Here is a 14,470-nt window from a genome sequence, read left to right on the forward strand (position 1 = left end):
CAGAAAGCCTTCCAGACTTGTGACGTAAACTTGAGACCCCGGTCCAACACGATATCCTGGGGAAATTTGTGAAGCCTGAAAACATGCTGCACTAAAATATTAGCAATTAGTAAAGCCTTGGAGAACTGATCAACTATGGTTAGGATAGTGTTGTTACCTTCAGAAGGGGGGAGGCCGGTGACAAAGTCCACGGCGATGTGGGACCAGGGGCGGAGAGGAGCTGGCAAGGGGCATAGGAGGCCTGCTGGGGCTTGGTGGGGGGGTTTGTTCCGGGCACACATGGTGCATGACGAGATGAAGGCTCGGACGTCCACCACCATAGATGGCCACCAGAATCTTTGGTGCACCAGCGATAGTGTCCGGTGGACCCCCAGGTGGCAGGCTATGGGGGAGGCATGCCCCCAAAGGAGCACTGAGGAGTGGGCGGGTGACGGAACAAACAGCTGCCTGGGGGGACAGCCATCAGGCGCCAGGTGGTCTTTGAGAGCGTCGCAGACTTCCTGGTCCACCTGCCACCGAACTGAATTGACCAAAACCAAGACAAACAAAACAAACTTAACACAGACAAACCTACCCAACCAACTGCACACAAAGTGGAACATATATAATGGCTGATCAGACCATTTGGACAAAAAAGGGGATAACAAAACAAACATTACTAACTGGACAACATAAAACCCATAACAAGACAACTAGTTGGTGAGAAGGAATATTTCACTAATAAAGACTAAACCAAAACACTACAAACCCTACTATCAATTAAAGAAATAAAGAAAATCCTTTCCTAAACTTCCCTGCCCCCCTCAATGCTGCAGTCACTTGGTACAGGCCCAATTGGCCACTTCCTGTATTTAGCAGCAGCGTTTTCTCAGCCGCATCGTTTGCGCAGGCCTGGCACGATGTCCTTCAGCAGCTGAACCCTCCACACTGGTAACTCAAAAAAAAAAAAAAACTATTAGAACTTAAGAAAACTGGTAGTTTGACTATACAAAAGATAACAAAATGTGTGCGCTACAAATAGAAACTAATGTATTGTCAATTTAAAATAAATATGTATATGTTGTATGAAAACAAAAGCTATGTGTCATCCTTTATGTGTTTGCTGTCTTTATGTGCAATGTGAAGGTTGTGGGATCAACTAAATGAATAATTAAATGTGAAGAAAAGTAAGATGAGTGTGGGAAGGTTTAGGACACTCTTGCCAGGTGTGTGGCAGCAATTGCAACCATCACAAGGTCCACACAATGAAAGGTTGAGCAGCTCACTCCAGCCAGTGCTGCCATTCTTGCAGGGCCAGAATAACAGCCAGCAGCTCCCGGTTCCCCACGTCATAGTTTCGTTCCCCTGGGGTGAGACGGCAGGAGAAGAAGGCCCATGGATGGAGCTTCTGGTCCGCAGGCAGACGCTGAGAGAGAACAACTCCGACTCCTGAATCAGACACGTCCACCTCCACCACGAACTGCTGCTCAGGATCTGGGTGCCTCGAAGTATTCCTTCCACCGCCTGACAATATGCCCAGTCGAGGTCAGCAGCTCCCCACCTCCACTGTAAACAGTGTTGATAGAGAGCTGCTTCCCCCTCCTGAGGTGCCGAACGGTTTGCCAGAATTTCTTCGAGGCCGACTGGTAGTCCTCCTCCATGGCCTCCCCGAACTCCTCCCAGACCCGAGTTGGATCCCTGCCAGCGGATCCAACTCACCACCAGGTGGTGATCAGTTGACAGCTCAGCCCCTCTCTTCACCCGAGTGTCCAAGACATACCGCCGAAGGTCAGATGATACGACTACAAAGTCGATCATTGACCTCCGGCCTAGGGTGTCCTGGTGCCACGTGCACTGATGGACACCCTTATGCTTGAACATGGTGTTCGTTATTGACAAACTGTGACTAGCACAGAAATCCAACAACAGCTTGAAGCGTTTTGTTCAAAACCACGCAACGGGTGTTTACGACCAAAATGGTACCCTTTAGCGTCTGTCTTATGGTTTGGAGTTGTTTCTGCTGTTGGTTGATCTGTGCTCCTATGTCTGGAATTTCAGCTTGAAGTTCACCTACATGTCGTTTGATCATAGCCAAACTGAATGCGTGCGGAGAGTCTGATGCTGAAAAGAGTGCCAACGGCAGCAGCTGCTGTTAACAGACCACCAATAAACCGTTTGGACCTCTTGTTGTGTCCACTTAATCCTGACTGGGTGATAGTGAACTTCTGTAACTGCTGCAACATGTGGGTTGTATCTGCTTCAGCGTGTCTTATTACAGTCCTGCTCCAGCTCACTCTGGCCCAACCAGTCATCTGTGCTGTGACGGGGACATTCTTGCTGCATACTTCTTGGGGTTCAATCTGACAAACACTTTTTGTGTATGTAGGCGACAGTTGGTGATGAGCAGCCCGGATTGTTCTTTGAGAACAATTCCCAAGTCACGTCCCAACTCTACAATTTCTGGAAGGTGAGCAGCCAGGAAGAAGTGACATGGTCAGGGGCTGTTTTGCTGTGCCATACAATTTAATTAGGATCGCTGAAGTTGTAATGGCATGTACTGTCCCCCACTTGATTGTCAGTTAAATAGGTGGATTACAAGAATAGGGCAATTATAACTGATAGTTAGAATTGTTGGTGGTGATTCAGATAGGGATGTCTAATTTACATTTCTTCTCTTCTATTGGTACCTCCAAATTTGTTACATTTTTTCTACCAGTAATTAATGTCCTTGAGACCTTGGCATCCCTGTTAAATCCCATGTTTTTTTTTCTTTTTTTTTCTTTTTTTTGTGGTTTTATCTGGTTGTGATGCACCCACTTTAAGATCTCTCTCCGACCTTTCTTTATCTGGATCTAGTACACCACCGGAGAGAGCTTGCGAGCGAACCTCCCAGGGCTTTGATTGGTTACCCCAATGGTTGGGGCAAAGATGTAGTACCACACTTTGTCCCCCACTTGGAGCTCGTCATGTGAGACTTTCTGGTCATAATAGGCTTTGTGTCCTTTCATGCTTTCACTCAAGTTTTCCTGGGCGAAGGACATCATAGCCTTCAAGTGTTCATTCAAGTCAGCCATGTACTGATGGGTAGTGTAGGCTGTTGCAATGCTGACCTCCCCTGGTCGATAAAGCAGGTGCATTGGCAGTGTCATCTGTCAACCCGTCATCTTCTGGAAAGGAGAGAAGCCTGTGGTGGTGAAGCCAGTCTTTGTGTCCAGTGCATGGAGAGTCATGGGTGTGCATTAGCATCACTCCCATGTGGCTCTGAGGCACCACAAGGGCAACAGAAGAGAGTGTGTCAGAGACATGAACGAGAAGGCCCTTGACGACACGAAGGATAGACAGGCATGGTAAAGAAGGATGGACAGCATGTCGCCGTCAGTGAAAGCAGGCATGACAGAAGCAACATTGCGTGGTTCTGCAACAGCGGCATAGGCCGTCGCCTGAGACAGAGTGACGACAAAGACAGCAGGGGGGGGAGGGGGGGGAAAAGAGTCTGGTTTGAAGTTCCAGATTGTTCCTGAAACTGCACCCTGTTTGGGCAGTCTGCCAGAATATTGAGCTCTTTGTTTGTTCTTGGGACACGAGGGTGGCCTCTGACCTTTTTGCAGTAGATTGCATGTCATGCATCTTTGCGAGGTGGTCACATGCTTCAAACAACTCTTTGTGTTTGACCGGTTTGCTTTTCAACGTTATGAAGCCAGTACGTTTCCATAAAGGCAGATGGCAAGAGATGCCGAGGCATCGGCTTGAGGACCTGTGCCCAGAGCCTCAAGTGTTTAAAATCAATTAGGGTCTTGAATCGATTAAGAAGATCTTTACTGATAAGGAGGGAATGGTGTTCAGCTTCATTTCAGTTTCATTTTGGCGAAGAAGCCGTTTATCGCGAGTAGCCGTAGCGGTGGTGCACTCTCTTGTTCATTTTGTTAGCTTTTGTTAGCCACACGTCTCCATTTGGTATGCTATTTTATGTACCGAACTGGTTCTGTGTACATTGTTTGACATGCTTAAAGGTACATATTATTTTAAATGTACAGAAATTGTTAACCTTAGTGTTAAGAGTGAATGTTAATATGTTAAGCCACCGTTGGTAGTTTAAGTGTATTCCATTCTCAATACTGTAGAGCTAAAGTCCAGGAGAGACTTGCTGGTGTCTGTATTAGTGCATTTGGGATGCAGAGATGGCCAAACTTGTTTGGATAAATGTATGTATGGATATGTTGTTTGAAATTTTGAGATATATTTTGTGTTTTATGAACATGAAAACATGTCTGAAGAGATGGGATACGTGCAGCAGTAGTGAATTGTAAATAAAAATTAATGACGGAGGATTCAGTAAAGTCGAGACACGTCTCCCTGCCAGATCATTTTTCCCTGTTTTACAGGACAAATAGCTGTACACGAGTGCCGCAGCCGGTACGTGTAACACATATATCCTCCGCCATTCTAGGGCGTCTCTGTGACAAATAGGCCTTCGCTCATTTTAGAATGATTTACAGGTGAACGCTGTGATTTCTTCCTAAAATAAAGAATCATTAATGAACATTTGTGTGCGAGGAACTCATCTGCTTCTCACTATGGTCAATCACAGAGTTTAAATGATCAATTTTCAATCACAATTCAGCATTGTTTACAACATGTATGTTGACATCAATATACATGTATCAGACACATTTCGTTCATTAATGACAACATTCTTCAATACTAATACTAACTAATAGTATAACTCTAATAGAACAAAGGAATGAGGAACAGCAGATTATATTTGGTGAATTAAGCACTACTAGTTATAACTGTCTGATGTCGCGTATCTGAAACTTAACCGCTTCTAGTCTCTAGATGGCAGTATGGTTCCATGATAGAAACCCAGACAAAAATGCCTATGAGAATTAAGATCATAGTTTTGTCATTTTACAAGCTAGAAACACTGGAAAAGCATTGATACCATACAAATATTTTCCAAAATAGCTGGAACAGATGTCTGTGGGTTAGTTACAAAAAGTAAAATATCATCAGCGTATAAGGCTATTTTATGATCTTTTTCACCAGCTGAGATTCCAGTAAAATCTGGGCTAGTCCACATAGCTTCTGCAAGAGGTTCCATAACTATGGCGAACAGCAGCGGGGACAGGGGATACCCCTGTCTGGTGCCCCTTTTTCAGTATGAGACTGATATTGGCTTCAGTGAGGGACTTAGGTAAAGATCCTCTAACAAATGAGTCATTTAGCATCTCCAGAAAAGAGTCCATAAGCTCTGACTTAAATTCTTTATAGAATTCACAGCTAAGGTCATCAGGACCTGGGGTGTTTCCTGGCTGTAGGGTCTGCAATGCCTCCAAAGCCTCCTGTTTCATAATTGGTTTTTTAATTCTTGTCTTTGTTAATCTGTTAGCTTAGGTAGATTAGGCGGTAGATTAGGTGGACAGAGATTTGCACCCCATAGGGGTGCAAATCGGCACTGGCACAAGTTTTTTTATATATCTTTTTATATTATATTAGGTCACATAGTTAATCTCCCTGTCAAATATGCATTATTGCCCAAAACGAAGGGAAAAGGGTCCAATCAAATATCTTTTTGAAAAAAGGAATATAAAAAAAGAAAAAGAGAGAAGGTGAAAGGGGTATTGGTTGGGGTTAGAAAAGGGGTCTGGAAAAAGAAGGAAAACCGCTAATAAAAATTATTTTAATTAGGGTTAGGGAAAGCTATCAAAAGGAAAAGGAGAAGAGTATATATAAAGAGCAAAAAAGGGCAGAAAGGGAATTTTGGTTAAGATAAGGGTAAGGGTCTAGGAAAGGGAATAGGGAAAAAGTATTGGAATAGAAAAAGCCATTAACTGAAAAGGAGGGAAGGGGGAGGAAATTGGTTAGGGTAAGGATAGGGGTCCGGGAAAGAGGATAACAAAGGAGAACAAAAAAAAAAAAAAGGGGGGGGGGGGGTGGAGGGAATGTTGGTTAGGTGTTAGGAAAGGGGTATGGGAAGGGAGTGAAAACCGCTAATAAAACTTATTTTAAGGTTAGGAAGAGCTATCCAAAGAAGAAGGGAAAAAAAAGGGGGGGGGGGGGGGAGAAATTATTATTTAAATAGGGTTGGGGTTAGGGTAAGGGTCAAGGTGGGGGAATAATCATGCGGGAAAAGGAAAAGGAAAGAAAGAGAAAAAAAGAGAAAAAAAAAAGAGGCTACGGTTAATGATGATGGAGTTTTAAGAAGTAACTTTAACAGAGTATTGTTTTATTGACAATCGTGAATACTTGCAAATTGAAGTGGGGCAACAGGCTGGAATTATATTAAAACAACTTTTCCATCCAGGTCAGAGGAAGTGGTTTAGTAGTCATCGTTAATAGGGTCATCAGAAAAACGTAGGGAACTGTATTTAGAAGAAAGGAAGAAAACACATCAAATCAATTAATTCATTGGTTAGTTTAAATCATGCATATACAAAAACGAGAAGAAAAGAAGGAGAAAAAAACTCTCAAAGTCCAAAACATGCTTAAATTATTCTAGGAATCTTATATTCATTCCGTCATATTAATATTCGTTTTCATATTTTAGGTGTGTATCCTCCAATACAGTTTTCTCCTAGTGTTTCTCGTTTAGGCCCCAAGAATCAATAGTCTGCAATTGAACTATCCATTGTCTTTCTTTACGTTGACGATGTTGTTTAGTCCAAGAATTATTATTTTCCAAAATCATATATGCGAAGTCCTCGTGACTTGGATTTTGAAAGTGGTTGTAAAGAACGGTAGGTTTATCAGCCTTATGGATGTGGTGTGTATGTTGGTACATTCGAACCCTCAGTCTGTTGCCCGTTTCCCCGATGTAAATTTTTTTACATGTTTCACATTGAATGGCATAGATTAAGTTACTCGTATCTTCATTAAACATGCCCAAACTGGTCGGCCTCTGGCTGTCAGACTATTCTCCAAATAAGAGGTGGATTTGAATCGTGGATTGGGTCTGGTTATTTTTCTTGTTGTTGATTTCATAGCTGTGTGAACCAAAATATCTTTAAGATTTTTATTACGTCTATAGGCTGTGATCATTTTATATTTTTGCAAATTTGGTAATTCTTCTTGCACTTGTTGGAAATGGTGTTTAAATGCTGAATTTAGATGTGATAATTGATGTGAAAATGTGACTACAAAGGGGACGATTGGTGTTACACTTTTGTTTGACTGATATTCTTTGTTTGTTATAAATAAACTATTGACCTCTCTTTTAATTTTCCTAAGGAAGCTAGCGGAATAACCTCTGGATTTTAATGCTGTAAATAAAGTTCGAGTTGCTGTCTCAACATCGTTTTTCTGTGAACAGATTCTATGGAATCGGATTAACTGTGATTTGATTATGCCTTTAAAAGTGTGTTTGGGGTGGTAACTGGTTTTATAGAGTAACGAGTGTCTGTCCGTGGGTTTGAAATAAACTCTGGTATTTAGCTGTTTGTCCTTGTTGTTAGTATATGAGAAAAAGACCTGCGTATCTAAAAATTCACGTTAGATTTATTTTAGGGTGGTGGTTATTTAGTATTTCGATGAAAAGTTTAAAATCAGCTGAAGAGTGATGCCACAGGCCAAACACATCATCCAGGTATCTGAAGTAGCATAGGGGGAGTTTGTTACATTTTTTGAAGGCTGTTAGTTCCCAATCGGCTATATAAATGTTCGCATAGGCTGGAGAATATTTACGGCCCATGGCACAACCCAACACCTGAAGGTAGAACTTTCCATTGAATTCGAAGTCGTTACGTTTTAATGTTAATTCGAGGAGATCTAAAATGAATTTATCTGGTCTGAAAGGGTTTAGATTCGCGGTTAGGGACTCTGCCACATCCCGTATTCCGAGATCTGATTCTATATTAGTGTAAAGTGACTCTGTATCTATTGTGAATAAATACGTGTTCAAGGGAACTTTCATATTTCTGATTTTGTTAACAAACTCATAAGTGTCCTTAATATAACTCGGATGTAGTTGTGATAGAGGATTTAAGAAATGATCTATGTATTGAGTGATGCTTAGGTAGAGTGAGTTTAGACATGAATTTATCAATCAGATCCTGTACTCCTGAGGGCTCCTCACTAGTGTAGAGCTTACTATAAAAATCCCTAAACAACCTATTAATATTGTTTGTATCAAATTTACTAGATCCATTTGTGTCTTTAATTGATGAGATTGTCTGAGAGTCGCTCTTCCTGTTTACTAATCTTGCAAGGTATTTATTCGGTTTATTGCCACACTCGTATAGCCTGTGTTTAGCTAAACTAATACTTTGCTCGGCTCTATGGGTATGCAGAGAGTTTAGAGATGCTTTTGTGGGCAGCATAGCCTTCATATTAGCCTCAGATGGATATCTAGCATATGTCTTTTCAAGGTTGGATAGTTCACCCTCTAGTTTCATTTGGCCTTCCGGCCATTTGCGTTTTTTACTTTTTGTATAGGATATAATGAGGCCCCTGGCATACACTTTACAGGTTTCCCACAACACTGAGGGGAAAATATCTGGTGTTTTATTTATGGAGTAAAAGAAACAGAAACAACTCATATTTCACAAGACACCACAGATAGCATCAGCTTAGGAACAAAAAAGTGATCTATACTGGAACTAGTTCTGTGGGCGCTGGAAAAGAAAGTAAACTCTTTTAAAACAGGATGCACAGTTCTCCAGATGTCAACAAATCCAAACTCATCACATGTATCTGTTAATGCTCTAGCTCTTTTTGAAGGGACCCCAGTTTCTGTGGGCAGTCTATCAATAAGTGGGTTCAGGTGGCAATTGAAATCGCGACCTTCTATAGAAAATTGGGTTTCAAGTTCAGCAAACTCCAAAATGCCTTTGTGACAAAATCAGTAGGGTGACCAGGTGGAGCCTACAATTGAAATATATTTTCCGTATAGTAGGCGTTTAATTAATAACTGTCTTTGACTCAAGATTCGAGTTCAAAGGGCAATTTCTTGTTGATTAGAATACACACCTCTACTGTTTGAGGTGTAGGATGAAAAAAAAATCTCGCCAATCCAATTTCGTTTCGGTTTGAGATGTTCCTGATCCTCCAGGTGGGTTTCCTGCAGCAATGTAATCTCAACACCTTCCTTTTTGAGGGAAGTGAGAATTTTTTTTCCTCTTTACTGGGTGATGAATACCCCATACATTCCAAGACCTTTAAACTTAGGAGTAAACAGAGAGTAAGTTCAAACCCTCCTTTATGGTGAAAGACCCCTTGCCTAACCCTAAATGAGAGCATGCTCCTAATCGAGCTGGCACAGTTGATTCAAATTAAAGTGACTGAAAATATATGAGCCACCCCACCACTACTGAAAACCAAAGTAGAAGAGGGGAAAAAAAGAAAAGGGGGGGGGGGGGGGGGCAGTATTTGATAGATTATGAGACCTGATGGCATAATAAATTGAAATCAAACAAAAGCCCCTACGTTAGCAGCCATGGAAAGCAGAATGGTAGTATTGCCTGGTTGGCAGTAAGCAGGCATTGCATGAATAGCCACTACTTGCATTTCTTTAACTGTAGCTTATTAGATAAAAAAAAAAAAATTACCTGTGTATCCATATGATGCTTTTAAAGATTAATCCTGAGTTTACTCAGAAGACCATGGGCAAAATGTGCTTTTTAGGTGGGGCAGTTGCCCTATTAGTTAACACCTCATCCAAACAGTGGTGAAATTACCCACTTCATTTACATATTTTCTGTCCACTAGAGAGAGTCAACAAACACAGAGGCTTGCTCTGGAGAATGAAGCGTTTTTACAGTGTTATTCACCATAATCCTCATGAAGCAGGGTAGATCATGGTGTAGTGAGCCCCCTCGATATTCTGCAGCTTCCTCCTCACCTGGTTGAACTCACGTTGCCTCTTCTGTGTTGCAGCAGCAAAGTCCGTGAAAAAGTGAATCCTCGTTCCCTCAACCTGGATGTCTTTCAGTCGTATGGCTGCATCCATCACTCGCTGGCGATAAGTTATGAAACCTTGCTATTATGGCGCGAGGAAACCTAGATGTCTCCGGACCCTGAAGCCTGTGTGCCCTCTCCAACTTGATGCGTCCTGCTTTGGTGTCAAGCTGCAGGATCTGGGGTATCCATGTCTCCATAAACGTTGTTGTATTCGTCCCCTCCAGCTTCTCCGGGAGGCCTACGATCCATAGGTTTTTGTGTCAGCCCCTGTTTTTGTAGTCATAGAGATGCTCCGTCAACTCATTAGCCATCTTTTCCAGAGCTAGCAGGTGCTTTTCAGTATCAGCTGAAGTGTTTCCCCCACCAGGATCCTCTGCTCAGCCTCGCCGACCAGTTCGGTAACTTCTGTCAAACTCTGAGAGATGTTGGCTTTGATGTCAAGTGCCATCTTTTCCCGCTTTTCATCCATCATTTGAGCGATATTTGCCGTCATTGCCTCCAGAGCTCTGGTCAGTCCCGACTCTGCTTCCAGGCTAGTGGATGGGGGGCTAGCGTCACCTGCTAGTGTAGCATTGCCAACACGAGGAGAAGCTGCCTGTGCATTTTTCTTTTTAGTAGTGTTTTTTGGGGGCATTTTGTCGGCAGCTTTGCTCCACAGCTGATCCAGGGACATCACCCAGATTAAAGTCCACTTAGTTTTGAGTTTTAGTGCCAACAGAAATAATTAAAACAGGATAATGTGCCGGAGCTCTGACAAAACATGGCTACTCAAGTGCTTGTATCACGTTCCATACATCCTGTCAGAGTTTATTTTTCCACAACATACAACTTACTGTACGTTATCCCGTATATTACACGGCTTACGGATGAAATATTAAATTTGAGACGTGATGATTTCTCCGCTGTTTTGCTAACCCCCCTCCGCTGTGTGCATTTGTTTTCAACGAAGGCTTTGATAAATCAATCTGTGGATCGGTGGATTATCATATATATATATATATATATATATATATATACGATGTGGGTCGGAGGCTCTGATACCAATCAGAATACAGAATTTAATAGAGCCGTGTAATAAGCTACGAATGTAACACACCACCAATGTCCTGTGAAGCTAATGCTACCTACTGATTAAAGGTGCATGTGACACATTTTAAGAAATGTTGGTGTAACAAGAAAAAAATTTAACTTCATCATAGCTACAGAAGACCTCAGATGACCACAGTGGACCACAGAGTGCAAAGAAACTGAAAGTGTCCCAGCAAAACATTTCAGCAGCTTCTTTGAGAATTTCAGCTGACTATTTAACAGTGAACTGAAGCAAATACCATTTTTTTTCTTTTTAATACTTGAGTTACACTGTTTCAGAGAGAGCAGGCCTGGTGGCATTACAGCCTATGCACTTTTTCTTTCACATGTTTTTATTTTTGCACTAATGGCACTGCTGATTTTATAGTATTACAGGTAATAAATGTTTGTTGCAAATAACAAGTTTAATCTGTGTCTGTGTGTGAATTGCACAGTCATACCTTAACATTCCTTAACACATACATAGAGGTTTCATTTCATCTAGGTGAACGTAATGACTTTCAGAAACTGAAAGGACAGTTTACACATTACCCTTTACACACTTTTTAGTCGACTAAATCTACTGTACTTTTCGTCGACTATAATCTTTTGATATTTCGTCAACTAAAACTAGACTAAAACTAAAACAATTTAGATGACTAAATTATGACTAAAACTAAATTACATTTTAGTCAAATGACTATGACTAAACCTAAATCAAATTTGTCAAAATTAACACTGTACCATACAAATTATGAGTTTAGCGCTATGGGAAAATCCAAAGTTTAATCAAAACTATAGTTTGGGTGTGTGGTTTTGTGAATTGTGGAAAGTATTTTGATAAAACCAGCCTAGTTTGCAAAATTGTGTTCAAGCAATTGGGGAAAAACTGTAAAAACGTTGCATTGACTCAACAAAGAGTCATTGTGTAAACCTTTTGTTGAAACATCGGAACTGACTCAATTAGACTTTGAAATATACATTTGCTGAGTAAATTCAATAAGAGGATTTATTAAAACCAGCAACACTGAGATTTTTGTTTGTCCCTTTCATAGAATGAAAGCACGGGTTAGTGCAAACAATTTGGCTGCCTGAGCAGATAGATTATTAGGCAACCGTGCACTTTTAACTACATTGTGTTCCTTCCATATGGCATAAGAAACACAAGGGGAGCCATTAGAGGGGTTTCTCATGGCAGAACTGTCTACAAAGAACACATAGTCACGGTTAGTCAAGGGTGTGTCATACAGCGCATCACATGGTTTTGACACAATGTCAACCACCTCTAATGGTGATGTCAGTGAAGACGCCAGCCAGCTCTTCTGCACAGGCCTTCAGCACGCAGCTGGGTATGCCATCAGGGCCAGCAGTCTTACGGATGTTCACCCTGCTGAGTGCAGAATGCACATCAAAGGTGTAGAGCGTGAGGGGCTGTTCATCTGGGTGGGAAGCAGCTTTGATGGCTGGTTGTTTGTTGTCCCTGTTGAAGCATAGAAGTTGGCTCCTCTAGTGTCAGAGGAGAGGAAGAGGTCATTGGTGATTTGAAGGAGGGCAGTTTCAGTAGAAGAAGTTCCAGGACTTTGGACAGAAAATGTAGGTGGGAGATTGGTCTGAAGTTATTTGAGGTGTTAGGGTTGGGTCCAGGTTCATCATCTTGGCTGACATGCAGGAAGTAAGCTGATTGTTACAACCTTACTAAAAAAGTTATGTGTACCCCGGTGTATAGCCTGTATGAGGTGATTTCATGGACACAGATTGAGCTCAATCCAGGACAGAAGATTCAAAGTGTATCTTGGTCCAGTAATGGCTTTATGCTTAATCTGTCTCTGAAATTATGTCAAAACACACACACACACACGGAGCAGAGCAGAGTCAGGGATGTTACTGGAGTGGATAATAAAGGTGCCATTTCTGTTTTATTTGGGGAAAATTAAACATGTTAGACAAAGTGAGATACAATGCAATGTTTTTTCAGTTGGATTTTATTTGTGTAAAAAGCTCTGTGCAGTAACCTGGAGCCTTTATTTTGGATTTGGTTTGAATATAAAAAATATATATGAATATAATAGTGAATTTTCCATTAAACAAGAGTTCCAAAAATATTTGTGTATGCTGTCAATTATAGTCATTTCAAAGACAATTGTAATTCAACAAAATCTGAATCGGCAGACCAGACTTTAAAAAACTGGAAATCATAATTGGCCAAGAAAGTTGCCAGTGCATCTCTATAAAAACCCAAACTACACAACATAAAACTTGTTCACTCTGACTCAAACCTCAGATGTTGTCCCTGGAACCTGCTGAAGCCACTCCCACTTTGTGGGTCACTGCTCTCAGTGCTCCGATCACCACTTGTACCACTGTTGCCTTTACTCCCCACATCTTCTCTTGTTCTTCTGTCAGTCCTTGGTATTTTTCAAGTTTCTTGTGTTCCCTCTTCTTGATGTTGCTGTCGCTCGGGATCGCTACGTCTATCACAACTGTCTGGTAAGATGTCTGGTTGGTTAGTCACCACCATCTTGTCAGTCTGGATCTGGAGGTCCCATAGGATCTTGGCTTGATCCATTTTTTCTTGTAGCTCTCACCACAGAAACTTTGAAAATGGCGGTGTTGTTGTGCTGCGACCATAGGGCTGCGACTGAACCGGAAATTACGTTCTGAGCGGACCAATCACAGTCCTCGACGTTCACGTCACGACGCGTCGACACGACGCGTAGTCAGGATTTTTTGGAGGTGCACGTCAGGCTACAGCATAGGGTCCACGTAGGGGTCTGCGTCAACGGTGTAGGTACGGCGTCGATGCGACACAGAAGCATAAACCTTATTCTTCTTCCATTTTTACCTTGGGGCTCCAGCCCATATTCAGTACATATGTTCCTTTACACTATGTCTGCTACTTCGTTATGGCATGCCATGCATGCTTTTCCTTCCAGCATCTTGCACCATGCTACTATGTGCTGAACTGTCTCAGGAGCACCTAAAGCCTAAATGGAACAGTATACAGCTGTTACTGTATTGTGTTATACTTTTCTCAAGTTGTATTTTTGTTTCCAATAGGGCGAAGACACATAAAGGACATGTATCTCATTCTTACATGAAAGCATACACAAAGCAACATGGTTACCAACTTTCCAATTAGTGTATTTATAAAATCACAAAATGTGTATGCAGACACAAACATGTACATCTATTGTTTATCAAGGTGTTGTTTCATTCATGACAGGATAACATTAACATGAAGGACTCTTAGTCTTTTGAAAGTGGACCAATCCAAATCGACCAGAACACTTCATTCTCTGAGTAAGGGAATGCTACTGTTACTAGATACTAGATGCAGTGGTAATTAAGACATTTAATTTATGTGTATTCTAAAAGTAAACTCCAGCTCTGCCCCTTGTCCTAATGACCTTTAAACTTGTGCATCTCAAAAACAATTACATGTAACCCATTAAAACATTAAAAGTGAAATTTAATCACAGATTTCAAACAAATTATGTGGAAACAACCTTTAGGATGGTAATGATAAGAC

This window comes from Chaetodon auriga, chromosome 4 (assembly GCF_051107435.1).
Source record: "Chaetodon auriga isolate fChaAug3 chromosome 4, fChaAug3.hap1, whole genome shotgun sequence".
Lineage (NCBI taxonomy): Eukaryota > Metazoa > Chordata > Actinopteri > Chaetodontiformes > Chaetodontidae > Chaetodon > Chaetodon auriga.